The sequence below is a fragment of the Nelumbo lutea genome, chromosome 1 (genome assembly GCF_056320005.1).
Source record: "Nelumbo lutea isolate HS-2025 chromosome 1, American lotus-T2T, whole genome shotgun sequence".
In the NCBI taxonomy this organism is placed as follows: domain Eukaryota; kingdom Viridiplantae; phylum Streptophyta; class Magnoliopsida; order Proteales; family Nelumbonaceae; genus Nelumbo; species Nelumbo lutea.
This window is the reverse complement of record NC_142684.1, coordinates 174713989-174721941: the sequence shown is the minus strand read 5'-3', so window position 1 is coordinate 174721941 and position 7953 is coordinate 174713989. Positions and strand designations below refer to the sequence as shown.

The 7953-nt window shown below is 37.3% G+C and overlaps 1 pseudogene across 1 annotated transcript; it reads right to left on the bottom strand.

Annotated features, from left to right (window-relative positions):
- Positions 1 to 4507: 4507 nt before the first annotated feature.
- Positions 4508 to 6420, bottom strand: LOC148879331 (THO complex subunit 5B pseudogene; annotated as a pseudogene). Its single transcript, XR_016105905.1, has one exon. The product of XR_016105905.1 is annotated as a THO complex subunit 5B pseudogene (transcript).
- Positions 6421 to 7953: the final 1533 nt, after the last annotated feature.

The window sequence follows — 7953 nt, the reverse complement described above, 5'->3', positions numbered from 1 at the left end:
CATGGTGATATTGAAGAGGAGGTGTACATGGACATCCCACCTGGTTATACATTGAACTCCAAGACCAAAGTTATGTGTAAACTACAACGAGCACTATATGGGTTGAAACAATCACTGCAGGCATGGTTTGGGCGGTTTAGTCTTGCGATGAAGAAATATGGCTTTCAACAAAGCAATTCAGACCATACACCATTTCTAAAGCCCCAACAAGGAAAGGTAACAACCTTGATAATATATGTAGATGACATGATTATCATAGGAAATGATTTAGGAGAAATAGCAATATTTCAAAAGCAATTGGCAACTGAGTTTGAAATGAAGAACTTGGGGGGGGGGGGGTCAAATATTTTCTAGGAATTGAAGTTGCTAGATCAAGGCAAGGTATATTTCTATCTCAACGGAAATACACCTTAGATTTATTATCCGAAGTGGGACAGTTGGAGTGCAAGTCGACAGACACACCAATTATTAAAAACCATAAACTTGGAGAATACCCAGACCAAGTACCTATTGATAAGGAGAGATATCAAAGGCTGGTTGGTAAACTTATTTATCTCTCACATACTCGTCCAGACATCACTTACGTTGTCAGCGTAGTGAGTTAGTTCATGCATTGCCCAAGCGAAGATCACATGAATGCTGTAATGCGAATTCTTCGATACTTGAAGTCCTCATCTGGGAAAGGACTTATGTTCTCAAAGAATAATCATCTAAAGATTGAAGGCTATACAGACGGATTGGGCTGGAAATATCTCGGATAGAAAATCCACCTCAGGGTACTTTATATTTGTCAGTGGGAATCTTGTTACATAAAGAAGTAAAAAACAAAAGGTGGTGGCCTTATCAAGTGTTGAAGCTGAGTTTCGAGGAATGGCTAAAGGTCTTTGCGAGTTTCTCTGGCTTAGAAGATTAATGACTAAAATTGGTTACAACCTCTGAGATGGACCTATTCTGTGATAACAAGGCTGCCATAGATATCTCTCATAATCCTGTCCAACATGATCGATCAAAGAATGTGGAGGTGGATCGGCATTTCATCAAACAAAATATTGAAGATAAAATCATTCGACTTCCTTTTGTTAAGTCTGAAGAATAGTTGGCTGATATACTTACAAAAGTTGTATCTAGTAAAAACTTCTATAGCTCACTTGGCAAATTGGGCATAAGATTTGTACGCGCCAACGTGAGGGGGAGTATTGGCGTGAGCTGTCAAACTAGAGAAATTATAGGATGTAAATCTCTTGATTCAAGTGTCAATTCTTATCATAGCCATAGTTTGTGTATAACCAAAAATAGAATCGGGCCTATATATATATATATATATATATATATATATATATATGTGTGTGTGTGTGTGTGTACTCATTTTCTGTAAAGATATACAAAAAAAATAATATATTTCTTCTACATAAATTGTCAAAAACCCGTGACCAAAATGATTCTATTTTTAGTCCGGTTTTCAAAACCATGACATTGCTTGCAATGCCCCATGTCACAACAAAAAGTACCAACAATCTGGACCAATGAATCCTAGGAGAAGATGGTTAACTTTCTATGCCTCCTTATAAGGTATATATCCAAGAAAATTTTCAATCAAGCTCTGTGACTATTTAATTGAAGCATTGATTTTTATTTTATTTTTACACAGAAGATCATTCCATATAGGAGATTTGTGAGGAAAAATCATTTTCCAAAATCTGGTCTTCATTTTATGTAATTAGATTGAAATTTGAGTGTAGGCTATCTTATCAAATCTTAATTGTTTTTTGTGATATCTTGTACATTTTCTTTGTCACTGATGCAGTTATATTGATGTTTGTCAAGTTTCTTTCTCTCTCCATAAAACCAATGGATGGGCAGAGAAGCTTCAAGCCAAATTAAAGATGCCATTAAGTTATTCTGTTATGTCATCCATATATAAAAGCAATTAATGTAGCATTCTTTTATGTTTGAAATAAAAATTTGCAATAATTTAACTGACATGCAGCATTTTTTTAATATATTACTTTCTGGATTGAATTTTATGGGACTTTTATGGGAAGGAGTTGGGTATACGGTATAGATCTCTCTACTGCTTTGCTTGGACCTCACTCTCATAGTTTGCTTTTACCTTCGTTGTCATTGTTTCCTGCTGCTTCTATCCCTCAATATTCAGATATTTGGCAATCATTTTTTTCTATTTCTTTATTTTAGGGGTATTGGGCTACTACGTACTCAATAGGGGGCAGCCCTCTCTCAAACTCAAACCCATAGACCCCTCCCCACAGCCAGCTAGAGACTTCACCAGCAGCCTAGCTGGCACATTCGGCAAGTTTAGATGAGCAAGTTAAATGTTTGTTGTTTCTTAAAGCTTCATTGACCCACCTTTGACCCACCTACGCACCAGCTTTTGATCTTATTATTGGTTTTGGTAGTCTTGCTCCACGCTCACCTCCATATTGTTGAGATGCTCCGCATGGATGTAGATGGGAAGGTTAAGGTTCTGACTGTAGAAAAGGTCCATCTGATCAAAGTCTTGGGTTGACAAGCATGAGAATGCAGGTTTGAGTAAATGGGTAGGTTCTACCCAGAACCAAATAAAACTAACCTTAAAGTGGCCTTGAATTGATCCTACTTGATTTGTTAAAGGGTAGGGTCTGGTTTTAAATTCTTGGAACCGACTCCCACCCAGGCTGGTTCTAAGGTTTAGAGGTTTACCTTACCCGAACTGGCCCGATAAACTGGCCTTGGGTACCGAATTTGCCTTGAAATAAGCCCCAATTTTTCTTTTAAGGATGTGAAAATTTGAGCCCAAGCACTCAAAGTTACAAAAGCTGTGGCCTCACTTGACCATCAAGTTACTTAAGTGATTTGATCATTTGTTTTCATTTTAATATTTGTATGTCTATAATAAATAATGTAAAAGGTAATATTTATAAAATTTAAATTATAATGACAAATTTTCAACCATTTATTAATATATTATAATAATCTACATATTAAATTACTCAGTGTAATCAATAAGATCATATAAGTTTTAAACTATATATTAGCATTATTGAAAATCAAGGTTTTGAAGGGTATATTTCATTTTTTTTTCTTGGAGGATGAGAGTAAGAAAAGAGCAGATTCTATGGATAGACCCTGGAATCGACCTCAGAACCGCTAAGGCTAGAATCGACCTTCATTGAGTAGGTTCCGGTTCCAAAAAACTAAAACCAACCCCTATAGGGTAGGTTCTAGGTTCTGCCATGAAACCAAATTACCAAACCGATGCATGCTCATATATATCCCTAGCATTTAGTCTAACCCCTCCCAACTCTTAAGATAGTTGGGACAACATGGGGTAATGCCGTAATGGCCTTTATATCAGTTCATGTTTCAGGATCCTTATATAAACTTGTTTTTGAGTTCAAATTTTTGCACAAGTTAAATTATAATTCACAATGACTAAAATCTGGTTGTCTTTTGTTTGTTTTCTTTTTGTTTGCGTTTATGTGTCTTAACAATCTTCATTGTGCTAGAGAAATAAACGAGTCAAGAGGGAGGAAAATACGATTATTTGTGCAATTTTTGTCCCATCTGGTGAAGTTGGGCAGCACTGCAACTGCAATTTGAGAATGACTAGTTTGAATGGTAGAAGAGGCATACCTCCATCTTCAATTCTTCACCCACCTGATGGATCTCACGTTGAATATGGACAGCCCTATGCAGGAGGTTCCCACGAATGCGGGGTTTGGGGAGGGCAGATGTATACAGCCTTACCCCTGCACATACAGTACTGAGGCACTTCTGAAGGGACCCCATGTTGAAAAACGAATTTAAATTTAATGTACCTAACTTCTTAACCTTGGGACCTTCTCTGATTCTTTGGATTGTTCCCCAGTGTGTTCTCTTTCTTTGGCCATCCAAAAAGATGGAACAAGGTAAGTTCTGTTAAGAAGTTAGGTCCCAATACAGTGGATATGCAGAATTGAGTTCCACTATTATTACCTACCTTTCAGTTATTAACTAGGCACGACACCCCGGACTAGGTACAGGTTAGTATTCTAATATATTTTTTACTATGATATGAGAAAGATTTGATATCTTAAAAACTTCTGACCAGTCAACTGGAATCATAATGTGGTAACCAATAAGGTGTTATTTATCAAAATTCATGGGTGGATTTTAGTTGGTCAAAACTCTTCTCATACCTTGTCTTTCCGGCTTCATAGATTTTCCCATTTTTTACTCATGTATGATAATCATTTTTATTTACAACCCATTTATTATTATTTAATTTAAGAGATTAAGTTAATTTTTATTTGTTTTGAGATGAGAAACAGTTATTTATTTGTTTTTTATTTAACTACCCTCACTTTTAAAAGAGTGGTTTGACACATGGGCTAAACTTGAAGACTCCTAATGTAAAGTGGAATTAACCACCCTCAACTTGTTTAGAGTGATCTGAATTCTTTTCTTTTTTTTTTTTTTTTTTTTCTTTTGAAGGCTACCAACAACAGAGTGCCAGAGATCAAATTCATTAACAGAACTGTTCAGAATTACAATCCATCAATAAAGTTTCCAATAAAAAGAATGGAGGAGAAGACCAAGTGTAAGAACTAGCAAGGTTGAGTGCATGCTTTCCCAAAAGATGGGCCGAGAACAAGAGGACCAGCGAACTGAGCAGTGAGGGATTTACAACATAAGGAGTTTGCAATTTGAAATAGTATCTCTGATTCGCCAAGGAGGAGAATCTGCTTCCAACAAACTCGAAATAACAGTTTGGCAATCACCCTCAATAATGATTGATGAAACACCAAGATCTACAGCAAATTGGGCAGCAGCAAGAGCTGCCTTGGCTTCTACTTCTAAAGGAGATTCCAGAGGAATTTTAGATGCTCTACTATAACAAAAACACCCATTGGAGTCTCGAACTAAGAAACCAACACCCCCGGAAGAAGAATTCAGTGCCACATCAAAGTTTAACTTGAGAAAAGGAGCAGGAGGTTTGCTCCAACCAATTGGTGACTGAACCGGATTTGAAAAAGACTGGATTACTGGCAGTAATCCCAACACATACAACATTCAACTTCAATAAGTATTCAAACCTCAAAGTAATCAGTTTTGTAGGGTTGGGATTTGAAACCTCATCATCATGTAAATGAATGATGATTTTAAGAGGATGAGATCGATAGATTCCTGATTGGTCGTTCTCTTTTCCAGTAACCTTCTTTGGCCGCCTTCTCCTTCTTTGGCCCTCCTCTTCCTCATCAAGCGCATCATCCTCCAACTTATTCATTTCTGTATTTGTAGAAACATCATTGTCCTTAATTGCTTGCTAGTGGGCAAAGGCTTGAGCATCCTTCATGCTTCCTATAATTTCCAATTCAATACTCTCCCCAAATGCCTCCTTCTGAGCCAGCAATTGTGAGTAAATCACATAAAGTGGAGGTGGCAGTAATTCTGCTAAATTATGTTGCTTTAATTTCTTTGTATGTAGAACCCCTAGTTGGTGTTGGACAGGCAAGGATGCTTTCTTCAGATATTTCGGGAGACTTGAAAGGAACTTCTTTCGGTGTGCAATGGTCTCCATAAGGCTTTTCTTGTGTTGCTCCAATTTCTCATGAAGTTTGTAGAGTTCTTTTTGCCGAAAAAGCTCAAAATTAAGCCATCTTAGTATCAGGTCATGTGCACTGTCTTTTGATAGTACAGATCCTTTAATATCTTGAGGGGCTGAACTGAAAAACTCTTCCTCAGGCACAAGTTCAATATCCGGATACTTTGACTTGAAATCTTTGCACACCTTTATGGCTTTCACAAAATGAATTTTCTCATACATCAAATTGTGGATCTGCAATGTAGTGAAATCTACTGGTGCCATAGCACGTTCTGTTTGTGCTTTAACACGATCCTCTTCTAGCAATATAGAACGATTTACCTTATTCTGTTTATCTGTCCGTTGATTCCAAAAAAACTGCTCACAGCAATACAGCCAGCCTAAGGGGTCTCCGTTGCCGTTGTGCGACAGAGATTCTAGCCTGCTGTACTTGGGGATGACTGCGGCTACCGGGGCGACGTCCTGCGATTCGCTGGATGACTCTATCAAGTCTCGTTGGCGGTTGTTTGTGGTTACAGCCCCCTCTGGATTCCTCTTCTTGTTAGAGAAATATGATTCCAACAAGCATCGCAGCTCCCGAACATCGTCTTTGACCTCACGAACCTCCACGCTGGTTTCCATGAGCCTACGCTCCAATTCGTGGACCCTGGATGATAGCTGCTCTAGATCTCCCATAACGGTTGGCTCTGATACCAAGTTGTTATGGGCCCGGTAATAGGATCGCATCATGGGTCGGTCCACAGGGAAAAACTCCTATTTTCCCTTGTTCCTCCCCTTCCTAGCTGAACCTTTCTTAGCGTCCTAGAGGGTGATTTGTCGAAGAGATCACCGAACTCTCCTTTTACTCTCTTTCTTGACTGGAAATTTGATATTCTCATTCAATAATGGGGTCTCCTTAAATAGGAGATTACAAGAGTCCTATCAAAGGGAGTCTCCTTGCTGAATAGAAAGACTTCCAGTTCTATCTTGCTAAGGATAAGATAAGCTAATCCTAATCTGATAAGCTACTAACAAGATAAGATAAGAGCAATAGAATAAGATAAAAATAATAAGATAAGAACAAGCAAGATGATCTAATCTAATCTAGATAAGGTTGTTGTTGCCGAACTGGGTAGGATAAGAATCATTGAATCACTGCTGCTGCTGGCGATGGGTCATTTGCCTGTTGTTGCCGGTGGGGACGGTACATCTTCCCAAGGAATGCGTCCATAACAAACCATGTGTGTGTAACTAGCAGGTGTCATGAGCTAGTGCCATACATGTAATTAATCAATTAATTACAAGATAAGATTGTGGCCTAAAATTAACTTATTACACAGAAAAAGGTAAGATTAATTAAGAGGGCTAGTTACCCATCTAAAACACAAGTACCGGAAAACAACACATATTTCCTTAATAGCATTTTCTTTTGATGAACTACAGAAACTTGAATACTAACAGTAACAGACACCCGGAGTTTAATTATCAAAGAATTTAACGTTTGGGAAGAACAAAATAAAACAAAAATGAAGCTATGCTACAATAATGATAAGATACTTGTTGAAGAAAATTTGAAATATGTCAAAATTTTAAAAAGAACATATGTTAAACTATTAATTATAGCCATCATCATCTCCTATACTATGGTAATTAAATCCGAAGTGCTTTAATTTGAAAATCATATCATTTGTTTCTTCTATATCATATCTGGGCTCTAATTAAAGGGCTAATTAATGTTGAAGATATTGTGGGGAGGCGTCAAAAAGATGGTTAGGATAAATTTTATTTGTCCTAATAACTTAGAGTTTGCATGTTATACAATTCAATTTATGATCAACTTTTAAACACCTATTAATCTCAGGTATCATATTGCACACTCATGGTTGAACCCAATTGGGAATCGATTGGTTATTTTTATAGAATGGGGTGGTGATCCAACTTGGATTTCTTTGAACAAGAGATATGTAGGAAGTGTCTGTGTTGATATTCATGAATGGCAGCCATTGCAAAGATCTAGTAAAATTGGAAGGCCCCTAAGGCCCGGAGCACATCTTCAGTGTTCCCGTGGAATGATCACATACATAAATTTTGCTTTGGAATTCCACAAGGGGTATGTGGAGGGAAGCTATCATGCTCACAAATTATATGATGCTATTGAAAAGGTAAAATGTCTACATCTTGTATTCTTTATAGTTATTTTAAACAAAAGTGGTTAATCTAATTGTGACCTTGTTCAGTAAATGCCTTTTTAGGCTTATCAAGCTAGAATATCATGTTATTGATCAAGGCTTATAGGCATGAGATTGAACTCTATTTCTCAAGTTCTGTGTGAAACGAAGTAAAGCAGAGTAAGCATTTAGGTCATTGATGGCTATTTTTGTGCATGTAAAACA